This window comes from Pipistrellus kuhlii, unplaced genomic scaffold (genome assembly GCF_014108245.1).
Source record: "Pipistrellus kuhlii isolate mPipKuh1 unplaced genomic scaffold, mPipKuh1.p scaffold_m20_p_2, whole genome shotgun sequence".
NCBI classification, from domain to species: domain Eukaryota; kingdom Metazoa; phylum Chordata; class Mammalia; order Chiroptera; family Vespertilionidae; genus Pipistrellus; species Pipistrellus kuhlii.
This window is the reverse complement of record NW_023425515.1, coordinates 138337813-138360731: the sequence shown is the minus strand read 5'-3', so window position 1 is coordinate 138360731 and position 22919 is coordinate 138337813.

The window sequence follows — 22919 nt, the reverse complement described above, 5'->3', positions numbered from 1 at the left end:
CTCTCTCTCTCTCTCTCTCTCTCTCTCTCTCTCTCTCTCTCTCTCTCTCTCTCTCTTCCCTCCTACTCCTCCTTCTTCACTCTTTGTAATAACAAAAATCCTATATAATAAAGAAGTAATAGGCAAATTGACCCTCATGCCCTCATGTCACAAGATGGCCACCCCCACATTGTCACAAGATGGCTGTCCCCACATGATCATAAGATGACCTGCAAGGGAGGGCAGTTAGGGGCAACCAGGCCTGCAGGGGAGGGCACTTGGGATGATCAGGCCAGTAGGGGATCAGGTAGGTGTCTATCAGGCTGGCAAGGGAGCAGTTAGGGGCAATCAGGCAGCCAGGCAGGTGAGTGGTTAGGAGTCAGTGGTCCCCGATTGTGAGAAGGATGTCTGACTGCCGGTTTAGGCCTGATACCACAGGCAGTCAGACATCCCTGAGGGTTCCCAGATTGGAGAAGGGCTGGCCTGAGGGATACTCCACCAGTTCATGAATTTCATGCACCAGGTCTTTAGTAGTAGTAGTAGTAGTAATAATAATAATAATAATAATAATAATAATTGGTTCTTGTGGAAATCAGGCAATATTGTGAAAAATGCTGCCTAACAAAATGGTTTTCTTGATAGTTGAGGTAAGGTTTTCTAAATCTTATGCTAATTTTTTATGTTAATTTTGTGATATTTTCTGTCATTTGAGTGTTTTTTGTTTTGTTTTGTGTTGTGTGTTTTGGTTTTTTTTTCCCCTGAAAAAGAGAGACTTGTCTCCATAAGAAATATCCAAACCTGTAGAGAATTTTTATGAGTCTATTTGAACCAAACTGATGACAATTTCAGGGAATGGGCTGAGAAAATGTTCCCGCAAATGGCAGTTTTACCACTGATTTTATTCATCAAAACCAAAGGAGATGACTTACAGGATTACAGGAAATCCATTGCTATAGGAAGGTGTGATGTCTGGAACTGGATAAAAAGTATAATGGACAGACACACCCTTCTTTTTCAAAGGTGAGTGGGTATAGGATAGTTAACAGTTAACAATTTACAGATAACAATGGCAATTAGGGGTTCTGTGGTCTGTGCTCTGGAGTACTGACTGTGCCCTGAGGGGTTCAGAAAAGGAAATTGCCCTAGCATTCCAACCATTTGTTTTCATAGATGCAAAAAGACAGCAGACAGGCTCAGTTAAAGTAAAGATTGACCTTTGTCAGGGAAAATAATAGCCTAGGACATGACTAACTTCCAAGACTTGCTTTTTTTGTTTGTTTGTTTTGTTTTTAGGAAGTTTTCATTTCAGAACAATCTATGTGGTAAATTTTGGTCTCTGAGAAGGCCCACTATGCAGGCCTCTCCTGAACCTGTCAAGTTTAGTATGTGGCCCATTTTTTGCCCACAGAGTGTTTCAATACAAATATATTGAACTCTTACATTTACTTTAAATTATTTCAGAAATTAAAACAAAATTAAAAGAGGCTAATGCTGATACAAGGGTCCATAGAAATCAAAAGCCAAAGGAGGATTTTTCTCTATTGTGTCATTTGTGACTGTTGGGAAGTTAAATGTCCTATGTACATTTTGAGAGGTTTGCTTGGATTAGGTTGAAATACCTTCTCCTTTCCAGGTTATTGATGTCCAAGTGACACTTAAAAGGAAAATCACAGAAAGTTTGCTGCCAATTTCTTAGTCCTTGAGCATAAAGTCAAAAAATAAGAAACTACAATAACATTGTTAAGTGTGACAGGATAGACATAATGCTTGCTGATTAGAATAAAGAAGGAAAAAGTAAATTAAAATTCCCCCATTGGAGCCTTGCTGGCATGGCCCAGTGCTTGAGCTTTTACCTATGAACCAGGAAGTCAGGGGTCAGGGTTGGATTCCTAGTAAGGGCACATGCCTGGGACTTCATTCCCAGTGTGGGGTGTATAGAAGGCAGCTGATTAATGATTTTCTCTCATCATTGATGTTTCTATCTCTCTCCTCCTCCCTTCCTCTCTGAAATCAATAATATATATATATATATATATATATATATATATATATATATATATATATTTAAATCTCCCATTGTAGAACAAGGTAGAAGAAACATGTTAAATTAAAAATAACAGAATTCATGACTGTTGAGAAAGTTAAGCTTTTTTTCTCCATTGCTACTACAATGATTTAAATGTCATTTTCTCTTTGAATCATTCTATTTATCTCCAATAGATTGTTGCATGAATTATTACCTACCCAAGCCTCCAGATTGGGTTCTCTAATATAATAATATCCTTCATTGAAAGGAATCAAGGCTCCTTGTAGAAGAGATCATTCTATGATTGGGGCAAGAGTTTTCAAGTTGAATATTTAAGTGTGATAGATCAAAGTCTTGCCTATCAATAGGATCATTCCTTTGGTACTCAGCAATGCGCACGGGCGCGCATGCACACACACACACACACAAACACACACAGACACATACTGACTCAGATCAGGGATGGGTGGTCAAATCATTCAGTAAGGAATAGGAAGTGAAGAATTTTATGTTTCAGTGATGAAATACCTTCCCAATTCGTTGCGATCCACCTAAGATGTAAAAGACATTTCACTTGGAGAATTGATACTTTAAAAACATGAAACTGAGAAGAGGATTTTAAAGTTGTCTGAAGTTTAGACCTAATGCGGTTCCTCCAGCTACTGACCTTTTCTTCACCCAGTTGAGCAGCAAACGTTCAGGAATGTTTTGGGTTTGTTTCCCACTAGTGATTGTGCTTGGTGGTTGGTTGGTCTGTTAGAGTGCACTGCATTCCCGTGGAGAACGTTGGATTACCTGGGAAGCTTTACCCCCCTATTCTAGACACACTCTTTGTTATTTCTGGGTTTATAGATTTGTCTCTGTAGTTTTTTGCATCTTCTCGGGTTTTACTGACAGGTACCTCCCCTACATCGCCCCAACTTTACTTCACCTGGATCCATCCTCCCCTTTGTCCTGTCCCTTCTGCCAGTGATATACAGGGAATGGACTGGTGGTTCTCTGGCGAGTATGAAATTGCAGCTTTCTGGTGATGCCGCCCAAATGACCATGCTCATAATGTCTGGCCTCCCTTTTGCTTCTTTCCTACTACTAATGACTACTTAATTACAATGGTATGGCATCCTCTGTGCAGGCTGGTATCTTTGCCTATCCATCTCATCTTTGTCTTATGGCATCCACCACACTGGATACCAAAACTGACTATATAGTAAAAGCCATGTTCAGGGGTACAGTTTTAAGGTCAAAGGTGAGAAATAAAATCCTGATAATGTACTTCGAATGTTACAGTTATGTATTGAGCTAAAATTTTATAAAAATCAAAAAAGCAAATAAAAATTAACTCAGCCCTATCCAGTTTGGCTCAGTGGATAGAGCATCAGCCTGTGGACTGAAGGGTCCCAGGTTTAATTCTGGTCAAGGGCATGTATCTTGGTTGCAGGTACATCCCAGTAGGAGGTGTGCAAGAGGCAGCTGATTGATGTTTCTATCTCTCTATCCCTCTCCCTTCCTCTCTGTAAAAAGTCAATAATATATATATATATATATATATATATATATATATATATATATATATATATGAAATTAACTCAAAAATTAATTTATTTTAGTGCACAAGTCATCTGGTCATGAATGCTAATTAATTGTATTGTGTGAAGTAATTTAATCCTTAAAAGTTGCATAAAAAGAGTGTTAATTATTATAAAAATGAAATACATATTTCTAAGCATATAATATGCAAGAAGGTAAATATAAAAAAGGCCCTTTGGAAAGGAATGCCATAAAATTAATTGACAAGACCAAAAAACAGAGGAATAACAATATTTTATGAATGTAAATGCTAATCCATTTAAAAACATTTTGTATAACTGAGACCCAAAAAGATAGGCAAAGAGAATGAAATAAAAAAACAGCAACACACACACAAAATAAATAGAAGGGCAACAACAACAAAAATCGCTATTGAGGATAGGAAAAAGATTTATTTAGCTGAGAGCAAAATGAATTATTTGCTTGAGTATTCCCCAAAGAAGAGGAATGTAGCATTCAAGAAATTTTCAACACATTCTCCTTGGAGGGAAGTGAAATGTTAAAAGTCTTTATCATCAGAGTAGAGCAGATAATTAGGCAATTACAACTATTAAATTTGACAGAGCATTAGTTTAAATGCATTACTCACCAGAATTCTGAAGGAAGTAACAAATAGTACAATTTTTAGTGAATTCTTTTGATATCTCATTGAGATCACACTCCATCAGATGGCTGAAGGATCCTAATGTATTCCTATTTGAGAAAAGCATGTACACACACACACACACACACACAGTCCTTGAAACCCCCCCTCCCCCCCAGGAAAGACTGAATCTTCTAGAGTTCCTTTTCTCTTTTATATGCAATAATTATAGTATGCTTATAGGTATTAACCTAACAGTTGTCAAAAGACCTTTCGAAAGTAGGCAGCAAGTATCATTTCAGAATCTCTTACCTTGATTTATAGATGTTAAAGCAGAAACAAAAAGAAGTCACCTTGAAGGCTGGAGGAAAGATCCAGTCTAGGATTTAAGTAATTGACAATTACCAAACATTTGGTAATGCATAATTTAGAAACACCAGTCTCAACTTCGAACACTGTCCTTATCACCTTGCTATAAAATCTTTAAATGGATTACTGCTGTATTTTTAAAATGCATGAAAGAATGCCACACTGAATAATAATTTAATATAATAATCACATTGTTTTCTGTAAGTATCCCTGTGATTTTTTATATCAATTTTATTACTTACTTTCCAAATCCTACGTGTTTTACAGGTCTCACTAAGCCTTCCTAGTATCCATATGAATTATTGATGCTTGGAATAAAGCATTTTAAAAACAATAGTTCTGTTCACTGCACCAGAATCCCAAAGATTTTATTCCTAAAGATCCCCAGTAAGTGACAACAATAGCACACATTTTTTAAATTAAATTATTATCTGTGTACATATTTTAACCTCCCTTGTCCCATACATACCCTCCCTCCCCAGAGTTTTGTGTCCAGTAGTTGTACTTATATGCATGTATACAGTCCTTTGGTTGATTTCTTATCTCCCCCAGGTCTCCTTACCCTCCCCACTGTAATTTGACAGTCTGCTTGTTGTTTTACTGTCTCTGTATCTTTCTTTTGGTTCATCAGTTTATAATGTTTGTTTGTTTGTTTGTTTTTCTTAATCCTCACTGAGGATATTTTTTCCAATGATTTTTAGAGAGAGTAAGAGGGAGGGAGGGAGGGGGAGAGAGAGAGAAACATCGATATGAGAGAGACATTGATTAATTGCCTCCCACACACATCCCAACTGATGCTGAGGATCGAACATGCAATCCAGGTACATGCTCTTGACCAAGAATAGAACCTGTGACCCTTTGGTGCTGGCCAATATTCTAACCATTGAGTAACACTGGCCAGGACAATAGCACACCTGTTTTATTTTTATTTTATTTATTTTTAAACAATATATTTTATTGATTTTTTACAGAGAGGAAGAGAGAAGGATAGAGAGTGAAACATCGATGAGAAAGAATCATCGATCAGCTGCCTCCTGCACACTTCCTACTAGGGATGTGCCCACAACCAAGATACGTGCCCTGGACCTGAATCGAATCTGGGAACTTTCAGTCCACAGGCTGATGCTCTATCCACTGAGCCAAACCAGTTTCGGCAGCACACCTGTTTTAATCAACTGCTCTTGTTACATGGTCATGTGACAGACAAATGATGGCAATAGTGTGTCTTATTATAAGATCTTAGTAGACCTTAGACCTCTTAAGGTCCTTTACTCTTTTTGACACTGTGTTATAAAGAGTGGGCTGGTAGCCTGGATTGAGGATTCAGTTGGACAGAGTCCTGGCTTCTTTATATCCGTGTTCTCTCACAATATTAGTGCACTCACTCTTTGTTAATTCATTATTGCTTCAAAGAATGGATGCATACCGAATAGTTTCAATAAGCTTTTTTATGACATTCTCCATGGGGGAGTTTGTGGTCCCTTTTTTGTAATTCCACATTGGCCTGCATTGCAGTATTTACAGCTCCCTTTGCTATCTGCTACTTATAAGTCTGCTGTTCCCACAGTATAGTACTGTTAGTTCTGGCCTAGCCACATGCTTTGTTAATTATTATATATTCAGTGCCAAACACATAGTAGATAGTCAGTAAATGTTTGCTGAATGAATAAACACATATGTTCCCCTCTTATCTCTATCTGCAAATATATATCTCTTACTAAACAACAATAATGCACATGTTCACACACATTACAATTTTAATACCATTTTAGATATGCAGCCATTATATAGTAAGTGATTAATGGTTGCATCATGGTGATGTTTGTGACTTTATTTTAATTTTATTTCTCAAATATGCTACCACAGTTTTTTTTCTGTGAGTATCCCTGTAATTTCTGATATCAGCATGAGTTTACAGATAGCTCATGAGTTCATAAGGACTTCAGTATAAATTAGTAAAAAGAGCACTGTTGTTTGATCTTTAGAAGACCGTTGTTGTCTTGGATTTACTTTGAAGAAATATATTTATCTCTCTGAGCTGAACACCATCATCTATAAAGTGATGGTATTAAAGTGGGAAATATTTAAAATCCAACCCTACTAACTCTAAATATCAATTATGCTAGAACAAATAAATTGAATAAATATTTATTGATTGCGGTATAATAGCAGTGTACTGAGAGAGACATAGCATTCAGAAAGAGACAGTCCCTGCCAGAGTCACTATACTCAGGAAATCTCTGTGATGATGAAAATGCTCTATAATCTGCACTGTCTGCTAAAACAGACAGTGAGCACATGCAACCATGGAGCACTTGAAAGGTGGCTAGTGAAATAACAGAATTTAATTTTAATTCATTTGAATTTAATAGCCACATGTGGCTGGCAGATACTGTACTGCAGTTCAGGTTTAGCGAGACTGATACATGAATAAGTAACTGAGACAAGAGTAAGTTAGAAAACAAGTATCATAAAGGATGAAATAATACAATTTAAAGAAATATCTCTATGTTTAAAATGTATATAAAAATTTTTTAAAATGAATTTAAAACAGTATATACTAAACATTGAAATTTAGTTGAGTACTGAAGTGTTAATGTAAGAATCTCTTAGGAGTGTAGAAATGACCTTAGGTAAGGCATTCTTTCAGAACATTTAAATCTGCTTAGAAGACATATTTTTAGCTAAGAATTAGAATATATTGAGGAGCAGTGCAAACATAATCATGTTTTGTATAATCGGTTTATAGAATTCCAAATGGCTGTTATGATTCCATATAACTGAAATGAGTACAGGGATAGAAAATCATAAAGGCCAGAATCAAATCAAAGTACAATATAGACTCTGACTTGAGCAAATGACAAAGGGAAATGGTTGTACAAGTGCAATAATATATTAAAATTCTCACCACAAAATACTTTGGCAAAAATAGAGTGACAAAGTCCATGTTCAGAAACATTTTAGAAAGAAAGAGGAGATGGCTAGTCAGATAATAGTCCAAAATTATATTTGCAGACCATAAGAAAGCAAAACCGTGTTTGGAATAGCATGCTATGCAGACTAAAGATCACCATATTATTCTGCTGAAAGGATGTCACTAAAATTAAAGAGGTAGGATGGAGGGCAACAAAACCCCCCCCAAAAACATACTATTTAAGAAGATAGAGTATCCTGTAAAAAGAATACTATCTGGCTTTAGCAAATATGATCTTAAGAAAGATGACTAAAAAGAGAACTGTGAATGATTTTTTAGGGACTGTATGGAAAGGCTATATTGATGATGACTTCAAATTGAAATGGGGAAAATGTAAATTAGGCAACACATCCTAGTAGTGAGATTCTATCAGACAAATGGAAGGAAGGTTGCTAAGGAAGGTTGTTGAAGTACCATTACTAAAGATATTAAAAATGGATTAAGTTATAAATTTAATCCTTCTGTTGGTAAAACTTTACAAAAGACTCTAGCACCATAATATTGATAACTGCAAACTGAGTAGCTAGGATATAGGTTCAAGATTTGAAATGACTAAAATTTTAGTTTAGTTTTGTCCTAAACATTTGAAGGGCAAATACAGAGGAAACAAAATATAGTAGGTGGAGCATTGATGGTGGAGTTGGAAAGACTTATTTTTCAATTCTCATTCTGTCTCTCCTGACACTCACAACTGGAGTCAAATTGCTTTACTTCTCTGAATTTAAGTTTCTAAAGCTGAAATGAATTTAACGAAACTTACTTAAAGGAATTATCTTTAATGAAATTATATGTGGAAAATTCTTAGCTTTGTGTCTGGACATTCTTTTGTTCCTTATAAGCATGGGCTTCAATCCAGTCAACTGTAATGTACATGTACACACCACCACCAACAACAAAAAACTTTCTAATATTTATTGAGCACTACCCCATAAGAGGCATTCTCTTAGGTACCAGCTATATAAATAGAAGAAGGATACTGCATTCTTTGCCTTCAAGGTACCACTGCCGAATCAGGGAAATAGATTCATAAATAATACCTATGTAAGTCAAACCATGAGAATGGTTCTACATAGTCATGAACAAGTGCTTTTGGAAAAGAGGAAGGTAAGATTGGAAGAAGCAGGATAGAAGTCTGTGTGTAATAGGATAAAATCTTTATTATATACTAGAGGCTCAGTGCATGAAATTTGTGCATGGGGGGGGGGAGGGGAGGTTGCACCTGCACCCCCTAGCAATCTGGGACCTTTGGGGGGATGACCACCTGCCAGCTTAAGCCCGCTCCCAGGGATTGAACCTAAGTCAGCAGTTGGGCATCCCTTTTGCACTTCAGGACCCCTTGTTCCTTACTTCTTGCCTGCTTGCTGCTCCTACCACTCAGCTCACTGCTCCTTAAGACTGCTGCAGAGGTGAGAGAGGCTCCCACCACCGCTACTGTGTTCACAAGTCATGAGCCCAACTTCTAGCTGAGCAGTGCTCCCCCTGAGGAAGCGCACTCCTACATTGAGCATCTGCCCCCTGGTGGTGAGTGCACATCACAGCAACCAGTCATTCTGGTCGTTCTGCCATAATGGTTGCTTAGGCTTTAATTACATAGATTGGTGTTAGAATGAACTTTTCACTTTAGTTTTAAGAATGTATTTGCTTATGTCTTTAACATATATTTATTTAGCACTTAACTATATTCCAAGCTCTGGAACACAATGATGAAGGAGGTACAGTGGTGTCTGTCTTCACTGAGTTTATAATTTGGTTTAAACTGAATTATATAGCTGTGCCACCCATACGGGGTATATAAAATCACATAAATTTCATGGCATAGACCTCTTGTCTCACAATTTTTTATATTAAAAGAAGCATTAAGAGCAAATCAGAAGAGAGAAAACTTTCATCAAAAGGGACTATAAAGACTGAAAGGTATAATATATGTGGAATTCCCCCCAGTCTTTCCTGTTTGGGCTTACTGACAGAGTAGAAGAAATTCTGAGCATAAGGAAGTGTATTAGGCTTTAGATATATTCAATAGATGTCTCAGGTTTCTTTTAATACCAATGGACAGAGCCAGTTTTTTCTCTCTTCTGTTGCCCTCCTGGTTCAGGACTAATCTTTTAAACCATCAGTGCCATTAATACAGACATACCTTTCAATTAAAAGGCTTATCTTTTTATTCTGAAATGTACATTTCTAATCATTGATGTTTTTATAATTGTATCTTTAGTTGAGGCTGACATTTTAGTTGCCCTCTTCGAAGAAATTGTATTTATGAGGAAATTTAGTTATATTGTTGCAAAAAGTAACTAAGCGTTGAGCTTACTTTATATTTCTTCTTCCTTCAGACATCCTCTTCCCCCCCCCCCCCCCAGACATCCTCTTCTTAACCTCTTCCATAGCCAGACTGAGATACTTATGTTGAAAGATGGTATTTCATGGATATGAAGAAACACTTTCTTTAAAAAAATAAAATGCTTTGCCATTTGAAAATTGGACACACTCCTATGTCTTTTTGCCCAGAAATCCATAAAAAGAAGATAGTGCCAACAGCCATTAGAATTACCTACTGCAATTAAGGCCATATACACACTTAACTAGACGTATTTGAAGATAGCTGCATTTAACAAACCACTCAAAGTTTTGTTAAATGACCTATGGACCAAAACTGTAAATAGCCTAATAAATTGCTGGTGCTTAAAATATATATTGGTGATGGTTAAGAAGAATCCTGTCACACTCAGCAAAATGATCAAAGCAATTCACATTACAGTTGAAGAGAACCAGAAATCAGATACAGAAATACTAATGTTCAGATACACTTCTGATCCTGGGTGTGTTTGTTTAAAATAATCTGATTTTTAAATTTCTAATTGATTAATTGGATACCAGGGAACCTCCATAATCTATATAAACTTTTCTCCTTGTTTTTAGGAAAGTCAGCACATGTTCTTAGAATTTTCCCCAACACAGATCTTATAGCTCGCTCTCTCTCTCTCTCTCTCTCTCTCTCTCTCTCTCTCTCTCTCTCTCTCTCTCTCTCTCTCTCTCTCTCTCTCTCTCTCTCTCTCTCCTCTCTCTCTCTATCTCTAATCTCTATCTCTCTCTATCTCTCTATTTCTCTATCTCTCTATCTACATCTTTCTTTTTCTGGCACTTTTAAATTATTTTTTGAATAAAATTAAGAGTTTTGCCTGTCTTTTTGGTCTCTTAAGAGAAAGAAAATAATATTTGAAATCAAGTTTGGTTTATTTAGCCTCATCTTGGTAAGAAAGCAACACAAAATTTTAAACACTGTAATTTTCTTGGTATCATTGGTTCAATACTTTTGAAAAGATAATCACAGGCAATGCTGTGGGAGACAATGAAGGACTAGAGGTATTGGAAATAATTTCTAGGTTTTAAATAATGTTTTTCTCATTAATTATGTTGGTTATTAGGTCTTCAAAAACTCTTTTAAGCAATGAGACTTTAGGAATATTTCAATAGCCCAAATTAAAAAATGTGCTTAAATAATGGCTGGTTTACAATGGGTTTGAGGCAGAACACAGATTTTGTGTTTTAAGACCCAGGACTGAGCTCATGCTTTTGCTAATAGGCTGTCTCTTTGGAAGAGTCACTAAACTCTCTGATTCTTTTGTCGTCCATCTGTCACAGGGTGAATGACTTTCCTTATTCCTTAGCAAAAGGAATAAATAAACATTTCCTAGGTTTTTCAAATGTCAATTTGATCCAAACATTGAATGCAACTAAAAACAGATGCAAAAGACAAAGAAGAAGGCTTTGTCTTGGTGATGGCTGGAAAATACAAAACATTGAAATACTGTTTGTTCTACACAGAGTGTCACATATTGTAGTTGATATGCAATCATTGAATAAATGCTTTTGCTGGCATTTTATAGACAAAAACAATTTTTAATTAAAAAAAATAAGTGTTTTTTGTGTGCATTAAAATTGCTAACAGATACTTAATGGAGGGTTGACTTTAGATCTCTCTTACCTGTAGTGGTGATATATTTACACTGAACCAATGAACTATCTCCACAGTTTCAACTGATCTCTATTGTGATTGAAATGTTTGAGACAGCTGGCCAGGATTATTGGAGAAACAATATGTGACTGAAGAACAGATGTCTTCTTCGTTTGAAGTTTACTTGTCTGTTTAGGACTCAACCTTTGACCCTTATCCTTATGAGTATGGAGAGCTAGTCAAATTAACTGGCCACATTTTCCTGCTCTCAGCCACCAGAGAATATTCTTAGAGGAAGAATAGGATGTAACAGGTGTTATGATCTCGGCTTACGGACCTTTGATTGCCTCAAGTTCACTTTCCCTAAGGGGCAAGAACATAAAATCTAGCAAATATTTAGTACTGGGATATCAGTTATCTTGCTTTATGGTTTGGCTAGATAGGGTTATTGTCTTTCAAACTTGTTATGTAACTGGGTGATAAATTATCAAAATTTGATTTGTCTTATATAATTTTAGATATCATCTTTGTGAGACAGATACAATGAAAATGGCAAAAGCCCTTAATATACCTATGGGGTAATAAGATGCTTTAGCTATAGGAAAATAACCCCCCTAACCTTAAACCTATCAAAATGCAGGAGGAAACAAGTGCCTTTATCCCAATACTAAATTGGGGTAATGAGTGATAAGGAAAGTTACTTGATAAAGTTCAATTACACACATATTATTTTCTGATTTTAGATTTCTTTAAAAAATTTTTTTTAAAAAGTATTTTATTGTTTTTTTTTTTTTTTTCCCAGAGAGGAAGGGAGAGGAATAGAGAGCTAGAAATATCGATGAGAGAAAAACATCTATCAGCTGCCTCCTGCACACCCACCACTGGGGATGTGTCCGCAACCAAGGTACATGCCCTTGACCAGAATCAAACCTGGGACCCTTCAGTCTGCAGGTTGAGGCTTTATCCACTGAGCCAAACTGGTTTTGGCTGATTTTAGATTTCTTATTAGAATGTTCTCTCTAAGTGTGATGTTATAAAAGAAGAAATTAAGTATGCTGTAAACCAAATATTTGTGTTCTCCTTAAATTAAATATTTGTGTCCTCCTTAAATCCCCAAAATGATGAGATCTGAAGGTAAGACATTTGGGAGAGTGGAGCCCTCATTGATGAGATTGATACCTTTCTAAAGGAGACTCCAGAGACTTCCTTCACCTTCTGCTCTGCAATGACACAGCACATAGATCACTGCCTATGGGCCGGAAGAGAGCACTCATCAGACACTTAATCTGCTAGTGTCTTGATCTTGAACTTCCCAGCCACCAGAGCTGTGAGAAACAAATGTTTGCTGCTTAAGCCATTCAGCCTAAGGCATTTTTATTATAGCAGCCCAAACAGACTCTCTCTCCTTCCCTCTTTCTATATAATAAAAGGGTTATATGCAAATTGACCAAATGGCAGAATGACTGGTCACTATGATGCACACTGACCACCCGGAGGCAGGCAATCCCACAGTGGGAGCAACACTCAGCCAGAAACCGCGCTCAGGGCTGGTGAGTGCAGCAGCGGTGGTAGGAGCCTCTCCCACCTCTGTGGCAGCTGCTAAGGATGTGGGCCCAAGCCACAGTTGAACATAGCACTACCATGGAGGTCATTCTACCATTTGGTCAATTTGCTATTACTCTTTTATTATATAGGATATATCTATATCTATATATCTATCTATATATATCTATCTATATATCTATATATCTATATATCTATATATCTATATATCTATATATCTATATATCTATATATCTATATATCTATATATCTATATATCTATATCTATCTATATCTATATCTATATCTATATCTATATCTATATCTATATCTATATCTATATCTATCTATCTACATATCTCTCTCTCTCTCTCTATATATATATATATATATATATAGAGAGAGAGAGAGAGAGAGAGAGAGAGAATCTGTTTGGGCTGCTATAACAAAAATGCCTTAGCTGGGTGGCTTAAGCAGCAAGCTTAGGACATCCCCGGAGGGCTTCTGGACTGTGAAAAGGTGCAGGCCAGGCTGAGGGACCCTCGCCCCCCCCTGAGAGCATGAATGTCATGCACTGGGCCTGTAATATATTTATGCCTGTCAACATGATTTAAAGTTATATTTGCCTCTATGCCTAGGGAAACCATCCAGGTATCATAGTATTGCTGCCTTTATATTATTTGTTTTATAAAGATCAGGCTGACAAAGAGATGTTATAACAGAGAATACTTTGAAAAATAAATGTCTTCACCTTCTCAAGTACAATTAAGGTCAGGTGAGGATGAAAGACTAAGAATTTTTAACAGTGCTGGCTTATTTCACCTGAGGGTCTCTTGCTTTCATCTGCAACAAAAGGAAATTATAGTTCATCTACTGTGTGGTGCATTTAGTAAATAAATACTCCTAAGATGTATTCCAAGATGGATTCATTCAGCTGCTTTATTTTTTAGTATTCTCAGATATAGAGTATGCAACTTTATTAGTTATAGCAGATATTTAACCATAATAGGAAAAAACAACAACCTGTAACCAATATTAGATATTGCTTCTGGGTGGCACTTAGACAAACTATATACTTCATTTTGCTTAAAAGTTAACATTTTATAGAAGTCATTATATGCTTTTCTAATTACATGTAAATAGAAATAAGTATTTCTTTTTGTAAATGTGTGTTATCTATGCTTTTGGTGCTTTTAAGTTTCATAGAATCCTATGGTCTATTTTAAGGTAATACTACTGACTTGAAATAACCATCAATAATCTTGAGGTATTTATTTCATTTCTTAGTTAGACCTACTTAAATTACCTCAGATTTAAAGTTTGAGAGAATAATTTATCAAATTCATAATTGTTTATTGTGAAAGATTAAAATTTTCTTTATCACATATATTTTTATCAATAACTAAACTTATAAATATAATAATAAAATCATCCAGCCAAAACCGGTTTGGCTCAGTGCTTGTGGACTCAAGGGTCCCAGGTTCGATTCCAGTCAAGGGCATGTACCTTGGTTGTGGGCACATCCCCAGTGGAGGGTGTGCAAGAGGCAGCTGATCAATGCTTTTCTCTCATTGATGTTTCTGACTCTCTATCCCTCTTCATTCCTCTCTGTAAAAAATCAATAAAATATATTTTAAAAATTCAATAAAAAGTAAAATAAAGAATTTAATACTTCTGCTCAAATCATCATTCTTCATTTAACTGTGTTACATGAGTCTGTATAATTTTGCACATATTCATTCTTTCATTCATTTGAATAAAGATTAGGTAAACATTAAAAAAATTAAAGAAAATGAAGAAGGAAAAGTGATTGAACTATTGAACTAATCATTTGTATGAATGGCACTGAAAAGAATCAAAGACCAAAACTTAGGCAACAAAGAATTTGAGCTCTAGTGCTTCTGTCTCCTAAAGATGTAACATTGAACAAGTCACCTAACTTGTGTACATGTGGATAATGTCATCTCACCATTAGGGTTGTTGTAGTATTAAATATAATCACAATGTCAAGTTCTTAATGCAACTTCTATCACATCATCACTTCTGCCAACTTTCATGTAGGTGATCCTTCCATTTAACTGTGCTCTAAATAGATATTAAACTATCTCTTTACATGTGGTTGATTATTTTTGAAACTGATTAGATTACTGAAAGGACACAATTAGAAATGTAGATATGTTGAATTAATGGAGAAAGATCTCACAGTTATGGAAAATGCCAGAAAACTTGGCAGCCCTTTCAGAAGATGTGCCATTCAAAGATTTTCAGTCATGGAGAGACTGAGAAGCACTGTCATCCATGTAGAGCTACAAATCTCTCTCTCTCTCTCTCTCTCTCTCTCTCTCTCTCTCTCTCTCTGTATGTGTGTGTGTGCTTGCGCTCACGTGCAAGTAGGAGAGGGAAGAAAAGGGAATAATCTCTCTAACTATGTCTTTCTCACCTTGTTTTCTCCTAATGGGGAAATTAGGCAAAATAGAGAAAAACAAGCTTAGATAAAAGCCAAAAGGCTGGTGTATTAGTAATTAGGTAAATAAACAGTATACTGTGAAACATTTTTTATTTGTTATCAGGATCATTCTGTATAGGATGAAATTTGAAATAACTGCTATTCCCCAGCCTGTTAGATAAGATTTCCCCATTAAAAGCAGTCATTTAATCCAAAGTATAAAAATATATATAATTTGAGTTGGAAATTGGGTCCCAAAGGTGGATTGCTAAATTGGCTAGATAACTTGCAGTGAATGCTGCTAAATAGCCATGAGTTAGCATAAGTGAAAGAATGATCTGTGAACCACTCTGATTACTTGTCAACAGCAGAAGGGGAGCAGCTTAGGCTATAAAGGAAGTAACCTTTGCAGATGACTTCCTCATATTGACAAGTAATCTGGACAATTTACAGCTTTTCTTTGAAGGTGCATACATGCTTAGCTCTACTGCGGGTTTAATGAGATACAGACATCTTATCTCAAACATCTTCGCCTCAAAATTGCTCTTCTATTCAAATTAACTACGTTTTATGGTATTTTTTATTTGTTTTCTAGTCTCCTCTTTTGGCCTTAATTAGAAGAGACAGTATGATAAAAAATGGCCATTTCCTCTGTGCACAGGCACTCACTGGTGTTTGCAAGTTTCACATGAGCTTCTGGAGAAGGAGAGCATGGCACCTGAGTTGGAACATGTTTTAGGTTCCAGATATCAAAGTTAGCTGTAGTTTGACTTTGCGAGATTCTAAAAGCAGCTGTGCTTTGTTGCACTTGCTTAGATCCCAGCAGTGATTTAGTTCTGAGGATTATATATTTGTCTCTTATGTGTCAAAAGTCCTATCCCTTGTGACTTTACAACTCTGTTTTTGTATTTAATGTAAAAGCCTGATAGCTTCACATTGATGATTGTCAGCAGTTGCTATTTATCATCTGTCAAAGTTTTTTCTCATGGGAAGGCAGAAAATCAAATGGATTATGGCTGTTTTTTTAGTTGCTTCAAGGAATCTTACATGACACAAAGAAAAAAAATATATTTAAAAAAGAATGGTAAAATGACTCCTTGACAAGTAACTTAGCATTCAGATAAATCTGTGATTTTATGCACATAACAGGACTGTCATTCACCCTGACAAAACAGCATATTTTAAAGTGTGATGTCAATTTGCTTGTTTGACCTCTAGGTTGCTTTACCACCTGGCCTAGTGGTTACATAGTTTTGCAGTTACTTGTTTCTGGTGAAACAATGAGCTGAGCTGGTTTGATGGCACCTTTGAGGAGTGCGAAAAGGATAGAGTTTATTGGAGTATGCTCCTTTCAGATTTTCCATCTGAGGGTTGAATTTTTCATCAAATTTCGGTGACTTGTCAAAATTGGGGAAGCCAATCTCATTCAAAGAGATCAGTGAATTTTAGTAATTAATTTTTATTGACCTAAAACAGGTATACATACTGGCTAGGTTACATTTGGAAATATGAATGATAATGTTAGAAGTGGAATTAACTATATAAAAAGTTTGGAATAAGAAACATGCAGCACTTTCAAAACCATATAGAAGTACTCATTGTGTTTTAGAAATAATCAACAAAAAAACAAACAAACAAAAACACATGGAATTTATAGCACTACAACGTTCCCATTAAATATCTGTTGTTAACTTCAGCTTTTTCTTTAGACATGAATGGAGAGGTATGCTTTAGACAAAAATTTCTCAACCTCTGCAATATTGACCCTAGGGCTAAGTAAGTTCTGTGGGGGTTCTCTTGTGCATTATATAGTGTTTAGCAATAGTGTTGGCCTCTCCTCACTAGATGCCAGTAGTACCCTTGGAGTTATGTCAGCCCAACAAATTACCAGGGATACTCAAATGTCCACTGAAGGCAAAATTGCTCTGGGTTATGGAGGAAATTTATTCATTTCTTTCTAACAATTTTTTTTTTTAAAAAAACAACAACAAACAAAAACAAATCTTTACTCTTGAAAGTATTACATATGTCTCTCCCGCCCCATTGCCTTCTCCCCCTGCTTCCCCCCTTCACCACCCTATTGTCTGTAGCTATGGATTGTTCATTTATGCATATCCATCTAACAGGTTTTTGAATGAAATATTTCTTGTCCTAGAATTGCAGCCAGCACTCTACATAAAATAAATGACTCAAAAAATACTCTGAATTCTAAGTTGAAGAAATTACCATGATTTGGAGAAAACCACTGCCCTGCTGAAACTGATCATACCATAAATCCATTCCCAATCTATCCCTCTACCTTCAATAGCCAATGCTCAATAAACCAATATAAACAGAACTGAGAGAGAAATTGTTTTTTTAGGAGTTTAATAGTTATGGCAAAATGTTAGAACCTCACCTCTTCTTGGTAAGCAAAGATTGTTTATTCTCCCTCAAAGTAAAGGGAAGTTTTCCAGGAGAATAATTCTTACATGTTTAGGGTGGCTGCAAATACTGGAGATTAATTTTTCACTCCTCAATTCTGTTTGTTTAGCCGCAAACCCTTAACCTATGTTCCAGTGGAGTGGAATATGTTGCTGTGTTCTGGCTGTGCATTCTGGAAACTCAGACAAGTCATTTTGCATATGTGCACAAGAGTATGATGATTGGCAAGTCCAAAATCGGTAAAGTAGGTCAATAGGCTGCAAACTAGGGAAGAGTCAATGTTTTCAATTCAAGCCCAAAGGCTATGTACTGGCAGAATAGTCCTTCTTGCTCAGGGGAGGTCAGTCTTTGATCTATGAAGGCCTTCAAGTTACTGGAAGAGAACCACCCACATTTTGGAGAACGATCTGCTTTACTCACAGCTCACTGATTTAAATGATAACCGCATCCAAAAAACAGCTTCAGAGAAACATCCAGAATTCTGTTTGACCAGATATGTAGGCACTATCTGAGTCCATATTTCCAACCATGCAGCCCCAAATGAAGTCTCCTTTTCCCGCTTTAATATCCAGTTATCTAAGACCCAACACAGTGCCTTTGCAGGATGGAAGCATAGTTTCAGTTTAGACAGAGATGTATGTCTTTCCTCCAAGTATTTCTCCACATGGGATTACGGAATAGAAACAATGCCAAGAGATACTAATAGGGCAGTTCTTCCTGAAAGAGAGAGTTTGAAAATGCTTAGATGTGCCGCGTCCATGAATTTAAGTAGATGTTTGGCTGTATCTTATGAATGGAATGAAGGGATATTACTGGTATTATCCCTATTAATAACGGTGCAGACTTGTCCAAAAATGTACTTATCATATCATGTAACACTTAAATCTACATCTGTGTTTTGATTTTAGTGCCATCACAGTTTTCTCCAAGAACCAGGGTGGATGTTTGCCCTTCATGTATGAGACTTAAAAGATTCACTTACTAATTTCTCTAAAGCAAGAAAAAAAAAAAAAAGCTATAAAGGTCAATTGATGCCTTCATTATCAGAAATCAAATACTGCTAACAAATTTTAAATAGCCAGCCTCCCACAAAAGCAAAACCAAATCAAACAAACAAACAAACACAGGTTCAAAATCAATCAATCCATCAATACAATTCTTCTGTTTTACCAACTGCACTTGTTAAGCTTTGGATGACACAGATCTCCTGCTCTGCAATCTGAAGCACAGGGGCTGCCTTTTCTCTGCAGTGGTCTTTTCTCACAGGTCACGCTCTTTCCCTCCTTAAAGGTCAGAATCATGTGCCCCTGGAGATGGAATAGTAGAGGAAGCCTATGTTTCAAAATCATTTCACAAGAAGACGCCCTCCAGGATGAGGTTCACATTTTTTAAAAATATAGAGAACATAGAATACTTGACACTTGCTGTGCAAAACTGTTATGTGCCCTCTTCTCTCTATATGTGGCCAGCCAGGGGACATAGTCCAGTGATCTCTCTATAGAGATGTATGATTCCCTCATAATAACACTCATATACTGACTTGTGTTTGTTCATTATTTGCAGTGACTCTGGAATATGCCTAATATAATCTCTACTCCATAGTAGGCACATTCTAAATATTATGTGGGGGGAAAAAGAGAATGTTCATGGTATATATAATACCATGAGGGTTGTTTAGCACTAACTTTGGAAATTATCATCAATTACCTGGCCTAAAATAAAATATCTGATATGTTTGTCTAGACAAAAACAAACAAAAACAAAACAAGCAATATAGACTAAAATGTCAAAGTTCATGGCATAGATGAAAATTACTAGTTAGAGAATTGTGAAACATATATATATTTATTTTTTTTTCCATGTTACAAATGTATTTTAGATGGCTTACAGGGCATATAAAATATAGGATGATAACACATTATTTTAAAATACAAAAAAGAAGGAGAAATATAAAATAATAGTATCAGAAGGTTTTTGTAACTTTGAGATACTTCTGCAGTTGATTTGAGCTTTTAAGAAGAGTCTTAGGGAATTTCAAGATGGTGGCTGGGAGGACAGCAGTGAGGAGGAGAGTGTGAGTGAGGGAGTGAAAGAAGAGAGTGTGGACATGTGATGTTCATGTGTCTAAGTGAGAGACAGCTAGATCTCACAAGACTTTGGGGTCTGGCTGACCGGGCTTGCCTAGCTGGGTAGTCTCTGCTACTGTTGTAATCTCTCCTGGAGTGCCTGCTCTGCTGCAGAGGTTGTGCCATATTGAATGGGAGAGCTGTTGTGATTGGGAACCCAGCCACATTTCCACCCAGGGTGCTCTCAGACACTACCCAGAATCCTACAGCCACTCCAGCCAGAGGCCTGTTACCTTGGCTGCTGACTCACGGATACCAGGACTCTAGCCTCCCAAACTGAGGACTCCTATGAGTTCTGGAAGGTGCTCCCCTTTTGCCAGCCAGACAATTTAGCCCCGGGAATTGTGCAGGCATGGGCGAATAGCCAAGCCTTAAGCAGCAGCCATGTGATCAGCTACCGCCAATGACCACCAGAGGAGCAGCTACCACCCACAGTCACACAAGGAACAGCCACCCCAGGAACGCCCTCCGAGGAGCAGCTGACACATGACCACATGAAGATCAGTTGCTGCCTACAACTACCTAAGGAGCAGTTGCCCTGCTAGCAGCTGCCACCCACAATGGTGTGAGGAGCAAGCACCCCACCACCAAGCCCACCTCTGCAGCCACAGGCCTTGTGTGACTCAACACCTAGATCCTTTGGTGAGAGCAAAAATGGGGATACAGAAGATCAAGTGCCAAAGGAAAGAAAAGGAGGAAGTGACAGAAAAAGAACTAAATGAAAAGGAGGCATTCAATATATCAGAAAAGGAATTCAGAATAAGGATCTTACAGTTCATAAACTGGATGGATGAGAAAATCAACAACCTATGTAAGAATCAGGAGGAAATAAAGAGTGATATACATACAATAAAAAACAATATGGAAGCTTTCACCAATAGAGTAGGAGAAGAGGAGGACTGAATTAGCAAATTAGAAGACAGGGAAGAAAAATACACCCCATCTTAAAAGCAATTAAAGAAAAGAAAAAATCGGAAGACAGGAGGAGAGCCTGCAGGAACTTTGGGACATGAAATGAACCAACATACGTATAATAGGTGTGTCCAAAGGACAAGAAACAGAGAAAGGGTTAGAAAACTTATTTGAGGAAATAATGTCAGAAAACTTCCCTGATTTGGGGAAGAAAAAAGTCACACAAGCACCGAGAGTCCCAAATAAGATGAACCCAAAAAGTCTCACACCAAGACACATTGTAATTACAATGGCAAATGTTAATGATGAAGAGAGAATCTTAAAGGCTGCAAGAGACAGAAAGTTACCTATAAGGAATCTCCAATTAGATTATTAGATGATTTTTTAATAGAAATACATCAGGCCAGAAAGGAAGAGAAAAAAGTATGTGAAGTGATGAAAAGCAAGAGAATTAATCCAAAAATACTTTATCCAGCAAGATTATCATTCAAAATTGAAGGGGAATTCAGGAGCTTCACAGACAAAAAAACAAAAACAAAAACAAAAACAAAAACAAAAACAAAAAAAAAAGAATGAACACAAAAAAATAGAAATGGCTAAAAACAAGTACCATCAATAATAACTTAAAAGTAAATGGACTAAATGCTCCAATCAAAAGGTATCGAGTGGGTGAAGAAAACATGAGTGGATAAGAAAACATGACACATATGTATGCTGTCTACAAGAACCCAACTCAACCAAGAGACTCAGACTGAAAGTGAAGGGATGGAAAAATATCTTTCAGGCAAATAGAAATGAAAAAAAAATATCTAGGATAGCAATATTTATATATGACAAAATAGACTTCAGAGTGAAGGCCATAACAAGAGATAAGGTAAACATATGTGCACCCAATGCAGGAGCACCTAAATACATAACAAACTTCTGGAAGACATCAAGGGAGAGATAGACAGAAATATGGTCATAGTAGGGGACTTTAATACCCATCTGAAATCACTGGACAAATCCTCTAGACAAAAAAAAAAAAAAAAAAAAAAAAAAAAAATCAGCAAAGAAACAGTTATCCTAAGTGACTCACTAAATCAGAAGAACTTAATTGACATCTTCAGAACATTTCACCCCAAAGCTACAGACTATACATTCTTCTCAAGTGCACATGGAACATTTTTAAAGATAGATCACATAATGGGTCACAGGCAAAGTCTCTCCAAATTCAAGAAGATTGAAATCATATCAAGCATCTTCTCAGACCACAATATCATAATATGAGAACTCAACTACAATAAAAACAATAAAAAATTCAAACATTTGGAGGCTAAATAGCATGCTATTAAACCATGATTGGTTTACCAAAGAGATAAAAAAGAAATTAAAAACATTCTGGAAATGAATGACAATGAAAACACAACAATCCAAAATCTATGGGACACATTGAAAACTGTCCTTAGAGGGAAGTTCATAGTATTATAGGTCTAACTAAAAAAGAAACACACACACCAGAAAAACTGGTAATAAATTATCTAACTCTACAACTTAAAGATTTGGAAATAGAGCAAGAACAGCCCAAAGTAAGCAGAAGGAAGGAGATAATCAAGATCAGAGCAGAAATAAATGATATAGATCAACATCTTTATCGACACAACTCCTAGGGCTATGGTTAGCAAACTTTGGCTCACAAGCCACATACAGCTTTTTAGCTCCTTGACTGTGGCTCTTCCACAAAATACCATGGCCTGGGCAAGTCTATTTTGAAGAAGTGGCATTAGAAGAAGTTTAAGTTTAAAAAATTTGGCTCTCAAAAGAAATTTCAATCGTACTGTTGATTATTTGGTCTGTTGACTAATGAATTTGCTCACCACTGACCTAGGGCAATGGAAACTAAGGAGAAAATAAACAAATGGGACTCCATCAAAATAAAATGCTCTGCACAGCAAAAGAAACCACCAACAAAACAAGAAGAAAGTCCACTGCATGGGAGAACATATTTGCCAAAGCC